General features: G+C 37.1%; 1 long non-coding RNA gene across 1 annotated transcript; it reads left to right on the plus strand.

Annotated features, from left to right (window-relative positions):
• The first annotated feature begins 166 nt into the window (after nt 1-166).
• LOC134736706 (uncharacterized) lies at nt 167-10,873 on the plus strand. Its single transcript, XR_010120960.1, has 3 exons — nt 167-380; nt 5,020-5,197; nt 9,376-10,873. It is a non-coding gene; the product is annotated as an uncharacterized lncRNA (long non-coding RNA).
• The last annotated feature ends 3,986 nt before the right edge of the window (nt 10,874-14,859 follow it).

Genomic DNA, 14,859 nt, shown 5'->3' on the forward strand with positions numbered 1-14,859 from the left:
CGGGGTTTCACCGTGTTAGGCAGGATGGTCTCGATCTCCTGAACTCGTGATCCGCCGGTCTCAGCCTCCCAAAGTGCTGGGATTACAGGCGTGAGCTACCGCGCCCGGGGCCATTTGGGGTAGTTTCTTAAGCAGCAATAGTAACTGTAACACTGACACTTCTACTGCCACCAATCACTATCCTCCTTTCCTGATTTACTTCCTCATATGTACCATCTTTTAAAAAACAAATAAGTAGCGAAAACCTCAATAACTTCTGCACCGGCCTAATATTTGTAAAGAAGCTATAAGCAACCTAAACGCTTCTGAGTCGGAAGCGTTTTTCCTGGTAATCCTCACTGAGGAAACGCACCGTGAATCGGATTGCCGTTCAGTCCCACGTAAGCCTGGCTCGTTGGCCATATCCGGGACGCACATTCATTAAGCTCGTTAAAATAGTTTCATTTGTTTTGGTGAGTTTTAGAAGGTGGCTTCAGCTGCTGCGGGGGTCATAACTGACAGTTAAACAAGCCTTAGAAGTCTGCTGTGACGTTTTGAGCCTGGCTGTTTTAATTTCGTTTTATAAAATCACGGAATCCTATTTCCCTCTCTATACAGTTGCGCAAAACTGTGTGTTTACTTTTGTGTTTGTGCCTCCTTAATTTCTTTCCTAGGTTGTCAGTTCATTTAATACAGGACTGCATGTTAAGTTCTGTTTCTAGAAATCCTGTGTATAGCCATGTGCCCGGTTAGTACTTTTTTTAGTAAGAGGAAATAGCAGAGTCGAGAGTTTCCATTCCAGTAAGCTGCCTGTCGAAGCAGTAGTTACGCTCGATTGAGTAGGTTTTTATGTTGATTGGTTGGCAAAATGAGTATGAAGGCTAGTAACCAAATTTTAAAACGTACTCAGCAACTTCAGTCGTTTTGCTTACTTCTGTGTTTTCTTTTTTCTAGGCTGGAGCTACTAGGCCAGGGTTTAAGACTTTAAATGAGAATAAAGGGTAGTATTTACGAGGAAATGAGAGTGAATAAGTCATCTCTAACCTCTCCCAGCCTTTTTTTCATGAGAGACCATATTAAACTTAAATGTAAAATTGTAACTTATAACTAATATTGTCGCCTAGAGTTGGAGATTTAGGTTCTGTAATAAGCAAGTTCACAAAAGTTAAAAGAAAAAATCAGCTATGATAAACAAAGGTGAATTATACCACTAACTACTTAAAAGAAAGACTCTGACTGAAATTACCAAAAAAAAAAAAAAAAAAACCTCGGCTGAAAACAAAACAAATAATCAAACTCTATTACTCTATTCTATTTCCAGGAAGTGTACAAACTGTTCCTGCAAGTTTAACAATATTAACATGTACAAAGATTAATAAAGTAAAAATCAAAGACTATTTATAACATTGATTTCACATAAAGTAGAATTTAAGGGAAAAGGTATCACATGGAAAATAATATTTAATATCAAAAGCAAAACACCAAATGAATGCCACATTTAATTGTGAAATCACTGTGTCTCTCTGTTATGACGTATTAAAGGATGAAATTTGAGCATTATAATGTATAAGATTTCTAATATATATATACAAGAATATGTGAAACAGTATTTTTTCAAGTTTCTATTGAAAAATTTAAAAACAGATTATATAAAACCTCAATATTTTTTTAAAATAAAAACCACACAGGTCAGATTACCTACTCAAAATTTAATTACATTAGAAATTAAGACAAAGTTAAAACAGGACAACCAGCACCCCCTAGTATCACCCTCCTCAGAGTATTTAAAAATAGATTCCTTTATTTCTTTTTTTACAAAAATAAAATCTAATCAGTTATTAGAAAGATAATCTCAAACTGAACTCAGAAGAAGACGCAAAGCATCTTCAAAGTCAGTAAGGGTGCTATAAATGCTTCTTGTACTTTGAAACTCTCTGACTTCCCATTCTACTCTCAGTTGTAGAAAACTCCCTGATTTTTAAGTTTCTGTGTGATTAGATTAGGTTTACCCAGATACTCTCCCTGTCTTAAGGCTGAGGATTATTAGCCTTAGTGACATCTGCAAGACTCCTTTGCAGTGTGAGGTATCAACAGAGTAACATGAGGAAATGAAGGTCATAGGGGCTATCTTAGAATTCTTCCTGCTACAACCTCTGTTCACTTATTTTGAATCCTCAGAGTTTAATGAGCTCCTACTATGTTCTAGGTCCTTGCAATAGGAGTACAGCAATGAACAAGACAAACATGGTTCTGGTCCTTGGAGTAGAAAGTAAATGCTGAAAATTTAATAAATGGGTGGGTAGATGGGTAGATGTATAAAGGTCTAAATGCACATTCAGAAAATAGCAGGAGAAGACTGAGACTCAATATTACTGAATATGTTTTAAAGGCCCATGTATCATCTTGAATGAAAATGTTGCTCAATTTCTGATGAGACTAATTCATCAATATGTCTGTTATCATTGACTGATGACCTCACACAATAAAAGATCTTGACTTGAGTGTATGTTAATAATTAACCTAATGGGTAATGTATCAAGAGAGTATATGGAAGGTAATAAAAAGGTACAAATTAGAAACTTAAACAGTTTTGTGCTAAAAATATGTTAAAATATTTTATGTTAAAAATTATATATTTATTTCCGTTTTTAGATGCTTCATCTGTTACAGGCCATCATGATTTAAATTTAAAAAATGAGAAACCTTTTGTTTAGAGAATAAAATATAAAGTGTTAATAAAAGGATTTTTCTGTTTATTATTTCTGTGAACTTTTGTCCACCACAACCTATTTAAAAAAGTTACTATAGGCCAGGTGCAGTGGCTCACACCTGTAATCCCAGCACTTTGGGAGGCCGAGGTGGGAAGATCACCTGAGGTCAGGAGTTCCAGACCAGCCTGGCCAACATGGCAAAAACCCATCTCTACTAAAAACACAAAAATTATCCCAGTGTGGTGGCAGGCGCCTGTAATCCCAGCTACTGGAGAGACTGAGGCAGGAGAATTGCTTGAACCCAGGAGGCGGAGGTTGCAGTGAGCCGAGATCATGCCACTACACTCCAGCCTGGGCAACAAGATCCAAACTCCATCTCAAACAAACAAACAAACAAACAAAAACAACCCAAACAAACACAAAAAGTTACTATAATTGTATCTCTTTTGACTATAGCCTGGAAGAAATCACTTTTTCCCCAACTTAAGAAAGTGGAGACTTATCTCTATCCAAGCTTTGAGTATAAACATATAAAAAGTAATTTTCATTTTCTTGAAACTAAAAGGCATATGGTATTCCCAAAAAATGTCTGATGAGTGAGAATATTAAAATGACTAAACTGATGGGACATATTTAATTTAATATTTAAACTTTATAAATAAAAAATAGTTAAGCATTTAACTCAAGAATTTCAAAATGGTACAGCAAAGCATACAAGCAAAATTAAAAGGAATACTACTTACATATTAAGTTAAAAGGCAATAAATTATAAATAAAAGCTAACAATTTATAAACATACACGAGTTCATTCTTTAACAAATAACCCATAATACAGAAAAATAGGGCAAATGTGATAAAACAAAAACTGAGAAAATATAAAATTTAAAGTGAAAAAAACAAAAAAATGCAGCAATTGTTTTAAAGACAAAAATACTATCTTAGAAAATTAAATATATGCTTCACTAAAATAAACACATACTGCTTAAATGAATCTTAATTTAATTTTAAAAATAGTAAATAGGTTGCATGTATCAATTTTTGCAAGAAATGTAAAACATTATTTAAAAAATTTTTATTATAGTCCCTATAACCAGTGCTTTTAATAAGCATCTGTTTAAAAAATCTTATAAAATGGACCCCAAACTATGAAATAGGGATAAATTTATAAAAAGTGGCTTCCTTTCAGTTCATCTTACAAAGCAAATATAACTATTACCGACTCTTGATGAAGTTAATATAAAAAGAATAAAATTACTAAACAATATCTCTTATAAACATAGTTAAAATATTCTTAACTGAAAGAAAAAGGAACTGAATTCTACACTTACTAAGAAATCACCCACCCCAGTGATTTGGCATACAAAGATGTAATACTAGGAAATATATATTAATATAAAGCAACACAACAATAAAGCTGTTTATTTACTTTATATTTTACATTTACTGCTACAGACTAAATGTTTATATCCCTCTCAAATTCATATGTTGAAATTTTAACCGCCAGTGTCAGGGTTTTTGAAGGTGGGGCTTTTGGGAAGTAATTAAGTCATGAGAGAGGAACCCTCATTAATGGGTTTAGCACCCTTCTAAAGCAGCCCTCTGGAACTCCCTTGCTCCTTCCCCAACTGAGGTTGTAGAGAAAGGGCTGCCTTCTTTGAACACAGGTTTTTCCCAGACACCAAATTGGTTAGTACCTTGGTCTTAGATTTCCCAGACCTCAGAATTGTGAGAAATTCCTTTCTGTTGTTTATAAGCCACCAAGTCTATGGTATTCAGGTATAGCAGCCCAATTTCAGATATCTATTTAATGATATTTAACATCCATGACTGATAAAATTTAACAACGTAGTTATAGATATGTCCTTACCATGACTAAAAATAGCTATCTTAAACTGATGCATACTTTTATTATCTAGTTCTAGCCAAAGCCATAAGATGAAAACACAAATAAGAAACCACCATGGCACATGTATACCTATATAACAAACCCGCACGTTCCGCGCATGTATCCCAGAATTGAAAATCATATTTAAAAAAAGAGTTATTTATATAGAAAAAAAGAGAGCAAATGATAATGTTTTTTCTCTGTGTGATGTGTCTGATGTGATATGTGTGATATGAAAAACACTAAGGGGGTATTTGCTTTTGAGGATTCACGTGCCTATAAATCTTTGTTAGAATTAAAATATCACATTAAACCTCTCTCTCTTTTAATGTCCATGATTTCTTTTATATGTTTTAGTAAGTGACACAGAGGAAAATACTGAGTGGACACCATTTCTAAATTGGTAAACTGCCCTGAACTGCCACTTTACTCTCTTTTCTACAGCAGGTGTGGAAGATTTGACATGACAGCAAACATGTCATGTAAGTTGTGAAGATTCCCTTTTTCCACTGGGACAGCAGTAGAACTGAAGAGAAATCAGACAACAGCTACCTCAGCAGCAGAGCCTCAATGATGATACTTTTACCTCAACAGTGGAAGCTGGTAGTTTCCAAAAGTAGAGGTAAAAAGTGAATCAATTTTTAAAGCACATTGAAAGTCACATGTAAAATTCATTATTAGAGAAAAGCTATAAACCAACCACAGTAAATGAGTGAATTTAGAAATTAAATTTTAATATGAAAGGTTCATATTGTCAAAACTGACTATATTAGTCCATCTCAATGCTATAAAGGGATACCTGAGACTGGGTAATTTATAAAGAAAAGAGGAGTATTTGGCTGATGGCTTGCTGGCTGTACAAACACGGCACCAGTATCTGCTGAGCTTCTGCTGAGGCCCAGGAAGCTGACAATCATGGCTTAAGGCAAAGGGGGAGCTGGCATATTACACGGGGAGAGAGGGAGCAAGGGAGATGCCAGGCTCTTTTAAACAACAAGATCTCTTGTGAATTCATGGAGCAAGAACTCACTCATTACCAGGACAGCACAAAACCATTCATGGCGATCCACCCTTGGGAAATAAACACCTTGTACTAGGTCCACCTCCAACACTGGAGGTCACATTTCAACATGAGATTTGGAGGGGACAAAACATCCAAACCATATCACTAACAGAAAGTTATTGTTTAAATTTCTGTATTCAGTCCCTTGGCCTTTTTGAGAAATGCCATTCATTTCAGCCATCAAGCAAATTATTATTTGAAACATTTATGCCTCTTCATCCTTTAAAAGTTTCAGAAGCATGAATTTAAAAAGTATTCATTGTAAATTTGAGGCTAGTCAAATTGATGTGGCATCTAAGTAGCACGGGGATGGGATGAGGAGACAAAGTCACAAAGGGAGGTAGGAAGAAACAGAGAGAAAAAGAGAAATAGGAAGAGAGAAAAAGAAATGAGGAGAGAGTATAAGAAAAATGGTTTAAATTAGGGGCAAATGTCATCTGATGTTTTGCCATGGGGCCATAGGGTATTTGAAGTTTCGGAAAATTCGTAAGTTATTAAAAAATGTGACTTTAGTGTAGTGAGGTTATAACTTGTAAGAAAACAAGAAGTGATTCCTTTTAAGAGAAGCTTCTTGGCTGGGCGCGGTGGCTCATGCCTGTAATCCCAGTACTTTGGGAGGCCGAGGCGGGTGGATCACGAGGTCAGTAGTTCGAGACCATCCTGGCTAACACGGTGAAAACCCGTCTCTACTAAAAATACAAAAAATTAGCCGGGCGTAGTGGTGGGCGCCTGTAGTCCCAGCTACTCCGGAGGCTGAGGCAGGAGAATGGCGTGAACCCGGGAGGCGGAGTTTGCAGTGAGCAGAAATCGTGCCACACTGCATTCCAGCCTGGGGAGCAAAGCAAGACTCCAAAAAAAAGAGGAACTTCTTAAAGATGCTGTTGTCTTTCTTATTCTTCCTTTAGCTCTTTTTCACCTCTCCACTGATACAGATTTTTATACCAAATAGCTGGCATTAGCTAAATCAATGTCTAGGAGAACTGATCCTCCAGAAAGAAAATCATAATTTATTATTTTTTAAATTCATGGTATTTATTTGTACAAGAAATATATTTCTATTTAAGAGAAAGTAGAAAACAAAGGAGAACAGAAACAACTTTTTTTTTTTTTTTTTTTTGAGACAGAGTCTTGCTCTGTCGCCCAGGCTGGAGTGCAGTGGGCGATCTCGGCTCACTGCAGCTCCGCCTCCGGGGTTCACGCCATTCTCCTGCCTCAGCCTCCGGAGTAGCTGGGACTAGAGGTGCCCGCCACCACGCCTGGCTAATTTTGTTGTATTTTTAGTAGAGATGGGGTTTCACCGTGTTAGCCAGGATGGTCTCGATCTCCTGACCTCGTGATCCGCCCGTCTCAGCCTCCCAAAGTGCTGGGATTATAGGTGTGAGCCACCGCGCCCGGCCGAAAAAACTGTTTAAAATTTGTTTGGGGATCTCCCATATTTGCCAAAGTAATCCCACAAAGACAATTAACATTTGACTTTGAAAATTAAGACAAAAAATACAATGATGAGTATTTTCTTGTAAAAGCAAAGACAGTAAAAATATTCAGATTTAAAATAAGCCTGAGAAAAAGCATGATTTCCTTGAGCTTACCTAAGTAAACCTTATTTACATGCGAATGTATCAATAACTAGCAAAAGTAAAAATCCTCCAAATCTTTCAAAGTAAAGTACTATCTTACATTCAAGCATTGAGTTTGCCCGTAAAATTATTTAACCTCAACCTTTTCCTTAATCTCCAAAACTCTGGCATGTAACTACACAAACACTTCAATAGGGGACAGAATCTCCTTTTATCATTAATTCTACCAAACATCAACTTCATAAGAATTAGAATCAAGTGTAATAAGAATGAACTAAATATAATCATTGATATAAATTTATGTGTTTAGACATAACCTTTAGACATATTTGTCAGTGTACATGTAAACAATACTCAATGACTTCTTTAATAGAGTTCTCCAGAGAAATAGAACCAATTGGATGTGGGTATATAACTCAGTTATATATTTCATCAGCTTCCTTTTTTTTTTTTTTTTTTTTTTGAGACGGAGTCTTGCTCTTTCACCCACGCTGGAGTGCAGTGGCGCGATCTCGGCTCACTGCAGGCTCCGCCCCCCGGGGTTCACGCCATTCTCCTGCCTCAGCCTCCCGCGTAGCTGGGACTACAGGCGCCTGCCACCTCGCCCGGCTAATTTTTTGTATTTTTAGTAGAGATGGGGTTTCACTGTGTTAGCCAGGATGGTCTCGATCTCCTGACCTCGTGATCCGCCCGCCTCGGCCTCCCAAAGTGCTGGGATTACAGGCGTGAGCCACCGCGCCCGGCCCATCAGCTTCCTTTTTATGTAATAGAAACTAACTACATCTAATGATGAATTTTTTTCATTCATTAATCTTTAAAAGGGGAGAGAGAAATCCAGGCTGGGTTTGTGCCATTTTTATTCCCTCACAGTTATCTCCTTGCTGCATGATTCTTCCTCTTAGATATTAACCAGAAGGAGTGGTTACCCTGACTATAGCTCTAGATGAGCAACACAGGCTCTGGATAATGAGGATGCATGGGCTTTAAATCAGTCCCAGCAGGACGTCTTGGCTTAGACAACTACATAGTTGATGGTATCCCTATAGGAAAAAAAAACATATATATATGATTTTGTGGTAGCAGGACAGATTCAGTTGCAGACCTTTGTTCAACAAATGTTGGTGTTCAACATATATTAGTGTTTTGCACTAGGTACTATGTACTAAAAGTATATATAGTAAGGAATAAAAATATTTAGGGGAATACACAAAAACAAAATAAAGAAACAGATAAAATTCCTATTACCCTTTAGGAAAAGCAACATAAAGTAACAGAATCTAGAAATAGAGAATAACAAGATAGAAGCCTAAAATATACCACCATGATCAACCTGTCAAAATAAGCATTGTCAGTAAGGAGACAAACTGAAATCATGTACCACCTGATAGGATGCAATGAAAAAAGTGCAGCATCAATTCTGTGATATTCTTGCCAAAATGCATTGCCTGACTCTAGTCACAAGGAAACCTCAGAAAACCTAAAGGGAGCCATTCAAAAAAGAAGGAAGGGAAAAGGAAAAAGTAAGGGAAAGGGGAAAGGAGAAGGAAGGGGAGGAGGAAGGAGAAGGAAGGGGAGGGGGAAGGAGAAGGAAGGGGAGGGGGAAGGAGAAGGAAGGGGAGGGGGAAGGAGAAGGAAGGGGAGGGGGAAGGAGAAGGAAGGGGAGGGGGAAGGAGAAGGAAGGGGAGGGGGAAGGAGAAGGAAGGGGAGGGGGAAGGAGAAGGAAGGGGAAGGAGAAGGGAAGGGGAGAGGGAAGAGAAAAAAGAAGGGGAAAGCGAAGGAGAAAGGAAAGGTGAAAAAGAAGGAGAGGCAAAGCAAAGGAATAAAAGAAGAAAATATGGGCCAGAAATCTTGGTCAAGTTAGGTCTAAAGATCTATTCTTGATACAAGGACATTAAAAAGACATGACAATGAAAAGCAATGCATGATTCTGAACTTGATCCTTTTGCTATGAAACATTATTGGGACTATTGGTGAATTTTTTTTTTTTTGAGACGGAGTCTCTCGCTGTCACCCAGGCGGGAGTGCAGTGGCGCGATCTGTGCTCACTGCAAGCTCTGCCTCCTGGGTTCATGCCATTCTCCTGCCTCAGCCTCCCGAGTAGCTGGGACTACAGGCACCCACCACCACGCCCAGCTAATTTTTTTTTTTTTGAATTTTTAGTAAAGACGGAGTTTTACCGTGTTAGCCAAGATGGTCTTGATCGCCTGACCTCGTGATCCATCCGCCTCGGCCTCCCAAAGTGCTGGGATTACAGGCGTGAGCCACCGTGCCCGGCTGACTATTGGTGAAATTTTAATGGGGGCTTGAGAATTAGATGTAGCAATATATTAATATTAATTTTCTGGTTTTGTTCGTTGTACTGTGCATGTATTGCGTGTGTGTGTGGGGGCACACATATTACTGTAATAGATTTGTAATATATAGAATTATATATATGTATATACATATATAGACACAATTGTGTTTGTAGAAAATATATATGAAAGCAGGGTTTTTCAACTTTGGCACTATCGCTTTTGACATTTGGGCCATATAATTCTTTGTTGTGGGCAGTTCCTGTGAATTGTAGGATGTTTAGCAACTTGGTTTGCCTTTAATAACTAAATGACAGTAGCATCTTCCTCACACCTTTCCCCAGGCTAATAACTAAAAATATCTTGAGATATTATCAGATGTTTCCTGGAGGGCAAAACTCCTCCTGGTTGAGAATCACTCTACTAAAGTATTTGGAGATGACAGAGCATCAGGTTCGTTTCTATATATTGTTAAAGTATCTTTCAAAGTTGAAAGTAAAATTAAGACATTTTCAGAAAAATTAAATGGGCTAATTTGTCACCAGCAAATCTGTACTACAAAACATGCTAAGAGACTTTTTTGGCCTGAAGGGAAATAACATCAAATCTAAACTTCAAATTAGAGGAAATGAAAAGCATAGAAATGATAAGTATATAAGTAACAGGAAATACTTTTTTTATCTGTCAATTTCATTGAAGGGAAACTGACTAAATTGAAAAAGATATCATTTTATTGTGGGGTTTATGATGTGCATAGAAAAACTTATACTAAAAAAATCACAAAAGACGGGGAATAAAGGAAATGTTACTGTCACCAGTTTTTGTTGTTGTTTTGCGTTTTTTAAATAGACTTTATTTTTAGGGCAGTTGTAAGTTCACAGCAAAATTGAAAGAAAGATACAAAGATTTCTCATACATCATTGTGTCCACACATGCACAGCCTGACCCCTTGCTGTCATTCTCCTCTGGAGTGGCACATTACTTACCGCTGATGAACCTGCATTGGCACATCCTTGTCACCAAGGTCCATAGTTTATATTAGGGTTCACGCTTGCTGTCATATATTCTATGAGTTTGGGCAAATTCATATACCAGTATAGTATCATGCAGAATAGTTTTCTGCCCCAGAAGTCCTCTGTGCAAATGAATAGGATAGGTGGAGCACAGATCACTTTTTAGGAAAATGTTGCCTTGTTTTGATTTGACAAAGTAGGCAACACTATCAATCACTGGAGAGAATGTAAAAATAGAAAAAGGATGTCATCAGTTTTTTACATTATATATGAAGTTGTAAAAAATTACCTCTAAGTAAAATTTAGATTAGTTAAGTATAAATTGATGATTATTGTAATACAAATAACTCAATACAAAAGCATTGCAACTAACATCTATGCAATTTAAAATGAATACTTAAAATACAATTAAACAAAAATACGAGAAGAGAAACAAGAAACAGATTGTACAGTTTTTAAAAGTGGCAACACTTTTCATTTAACATATTTATGAACTAAATTATCCAACTACAAGGTAGAGATTGTCATATTAGACAAAAGAACAAGACCCAACTAATGTTGTCTACCAGAAACATATATTAAACATAAAGACACAGAGAGGTGAAAACTAAACCTATAGGAAAAGGTAAACCATATACACAGCAAGTATTAGGAAGCTTGTGTGGCTATATTAGCAAAATGCAATGTAGACTGGAAAAGAGGGTGCGTTATAAGAGAAAATGGGGGCATTTCATAATTATGAAATAACCAGTTCATCAGAGGACAATAATATCAGGAATTGTCCTCTGATAAATTGGTTATTTCATAATTATGAAATGCCCCCATTTCATAATTATGAAAGGGACACCGACTTAATAATAAAGCCTCATAATTCATGAAGGAAAAAGCAGAATTGAAGGGAGAAATGGATAAATGACAGTAATAATTAAAGATTATAACATCCCTCTGTTCATCACTGATAGAACAGGAAGACAAACCATTCGTATGGCTATAGAACATTTCAACTTCATTATAAATCACCTTGATCTTATTGACATTTATAAAAACTACACTTAAAATGCTGAATATACATTGTTTTCTTGTGTATTGAAAGCATCACCAACATAGGCCAAATGCTGAATCAAAGAGTAAGTTTAAATGAATTTAAGTTTTAGATTTTATAGAATATATTCTCTGATCACAATAAAATTTAATTTGAAATCGATGACATAAGAGATTCCTAGGAAACCCCCAAATAGTTGTAAATAACATGAAACACTATTTAACTCATAGTTCATAAATCAAAAGATAATTTAGAAAAAATTTAAAATAAGGAAAACACTATATTGAATAAACATCTGCACCAAGATGTTTATTGCAGCACTATTCACAGTAGCCAAGATATGGAATCAACCTAAGGGTCCAACAACAGATGAATGGTTAAAGAAAATGTGGTATATAGGCCGGGCACGGTGGCTCACGCCTGCAATCCCAGCACTTTGGAAGGCCGAGATGGGTGGATCACTGGAGGTCAGGAGTTCAAGACTAGCCTGGCCAACATGGTGAAACCCCATCTCTACTAAAAATATAAAAATTAGCTGGGCATGGTGGCATGTCCAGCTACTCGGGAGGCTGAGGTGGAAGAATCACTTGAATCCAGGAGGCAGAGGTTACAGTGAGCCAAGGTCACACCATTGCACTCCAGAGCAAGACTCCATCTCAAGCAGGGAAAGGAAGGGGAGGGCAGGGGAAGGGAGGAGATGGAAAAAGGATATACACAATGAAGTACTATTTGGCCATAAAAGAGAAGGAAATCCTGTCCTTCACAGCAACATGCATAGAAATGGAGGCTATTATCTGAGTTAAATGAGCCAAGAAAAGAAAGTTAAACATTACAGCTTCTCACTCATATGTGGAAGCTAAAATATTTTGATCTTATAGAAGTTAAAACAGAGGGCCGGGCGCGGTGGCTCACGCTTGTAATCCCAGCACTTTGGGAGGCCGAGGCAGGCGGATCATGAGGTCAGGAGATCGAGACCACGGTGAAACCCCGTCTCTACTAAAAATACAAAAAAAAAAATTAGCCGGGCGTGGTGGCAGGTGCCTGTAGTCCCAGCTACTCGGAGAGGCTGAGGCAGGAGAATGGCGTGAACCCGGGAGGCAGAGCTTGCAGTGAGCCGAGATTGCGCCACTGCACTCCAGCCTGGGCGACAGAGCGAGACTCCGTCTCAAAAAAAAAAAAAAAAAAAAAAAAAAAAAGAAGTTAAAACAGAGGATGCTAGAGGCTGGAAAGTATAAGAGGAAGGGAGGGATAGGAAGAGATTTGTTAAAAGATTCAAAATTAAAGCTAGATAGGAGGAATAAGTTCTAATGCTCTATACCACTATGGTATGACAATAGTTAACAATAATATATTATATAGTTTCAAACAGCAAAGGATATTGAATGTTCCCAAAACAAAGAAATGATAAATGCTTGTAATGATGGCTATGCTAATTACCATCACCTCATCAGGGTAATTAAATATATACACTATGTGTATTGAAACATCACTATATACCCATAAATATGCACAATTATTACGTGCCAATTAAAAATAAACAAAATTTTGATAATAACAGCTACATATTTGTGGTGTAGAGTTAAATTGAGAGGGTAACTTATTACTTTAAATTCTTGTATTGGAAAAATACATAGGTTTAAAAGTCAATGAAAAAATAAGAAACAAAACATAATTTGAAAAGAATAAAAGAGGTAATGAAAGAAATAAATGAAATTGAAAGTAAATAGTAAATTCACAAAGTGAAAGTTCCTTTGAAACGATCAATAAAGTTGTTACATACTAGTAAGACTAAGAAAAAAGGACTGATAAAAAAGGAAATATCATTACAGAACCTCCATATTTAAATGATAACTATTATGGACAATTCCATACTCACGAATTTGGCAGCTTAAAGTTCTTTAAAGAGACAAATTACCAAAGCTTATTTAAGAACAAATTCATAACATGAATTTTTCTGTATCTGTATGTATCCATATATTCTAAGTTTTCTAATTTCTGGCCTATGGTTGCTCATAGTAGCCTCTAATGATCCTTACAATTTCAACAAAGAAATTAAGAAGAAATTGAAAAATTTATTGAAGCAAATGAAAACAGCAACACAACATACCAAAACCTATGGGATACAGCAAAAAGCAGTAGTAAGAGGGAAATTTATACCTATAATTTCCAAGATCAAAAAAGTGAAAAACCTCAAATAACCTGATGATACATCTTTTTTTTTTTTTTTTTTTTTTTTTTTTTTTTTTTTTTTTTTTTGAGACGGAGTCTCCCTCTGTTGCCCAGGCTGGAGTGCAGTGGCGCGATCTCGGCTCACTGCAAGCTCCGGCTCCCGGGTTCACGCCATTCTCCTGCCTCAGCCTCCCGAGTAGCTGGGACTACAGGCGCCCGCCAACACACCCGGCTAATTTTTTGTATTTTTAGTAGAGACGGGGTTTCACCGTGTTAGCCAGGATGGTCTCGATCTCCTGACCTCGTGATCCGCCCGCCTCGGCCTCCCAAAGTGCTGGGATTACAGGCTTGAGCCACCGCGCCCGGCCTGATACATCTTTTTTTAAAGTTTACTATAAATTTTAAACTATGATATAAAATATTACCTAAAGATATAATTGAACATCATGCATCAGAAAATAAAACATAACAATGAAATGCAATTTTGTAAATACCTCCATGGCACAAGGATTATTTTTCTCAGATTAAACCTTGTAATTGTGTTTTGTTTGCTTTCTGAAAACCACACTTTATAAAAAACACAAGAAGATCTTCTTAAAATGATTGTCACAGATGTACTGTTTACTAATTCAAAAAACACTACATTCATTCATATCAATTTTATTAATTATGAAGAATAAAATATAATATTTCATGCTTGTCGGCCGGGCGCGGTGGCTCACGCCTGTAATCCCAGCACTTTGGGAGGCCGAGGCGGGCGGATCACGAGGTGAGGAGATCGAGACCATCCTGGCTAACACGGTGAAACCCCGTCTCTACTAAAAATACAAAAAATTGGCCAGGCGAGGTGGCAGGCGCCTGTAGTCCCAGCTACAAGGGAGGCTGAGGCAGGAGAATGGCGTGAACCCCAGGGGGCGGAGCCTGCAGTGAGCCGAGATCGCTCCACTGCACTCCAGCCTGGGTGAAAGAGCAAGACTCCGTCTCAAAAAAAAAAAAAAAAAAAATATATTTCATGCTTGTCATGAAATAGCGGTTTCTTCTTCCAGTCTAATCAGGGAACTAATAAATGCTTATTTCGTGGCAAAACTTCCATTTGATTTACATTGACTTAATTACCTCTTAGGGT

The sequence above is a fragment of the Symphalangus syndactylus genome, chromosome 5 (genome assembly GCF_028878055.3).
Source record: "Symphalangus syndactylus isolate Jambi chromosome 5, NHGRI_mSymSyn1-v2.1_pri, whole genome shotgun sequence".
Lineage (NCBI taxonomy): Eukaryota > Metazoa > Chordata > Mammalia > Primates > Hylobatidae > Symphalangus > Symphalangus syndactylus.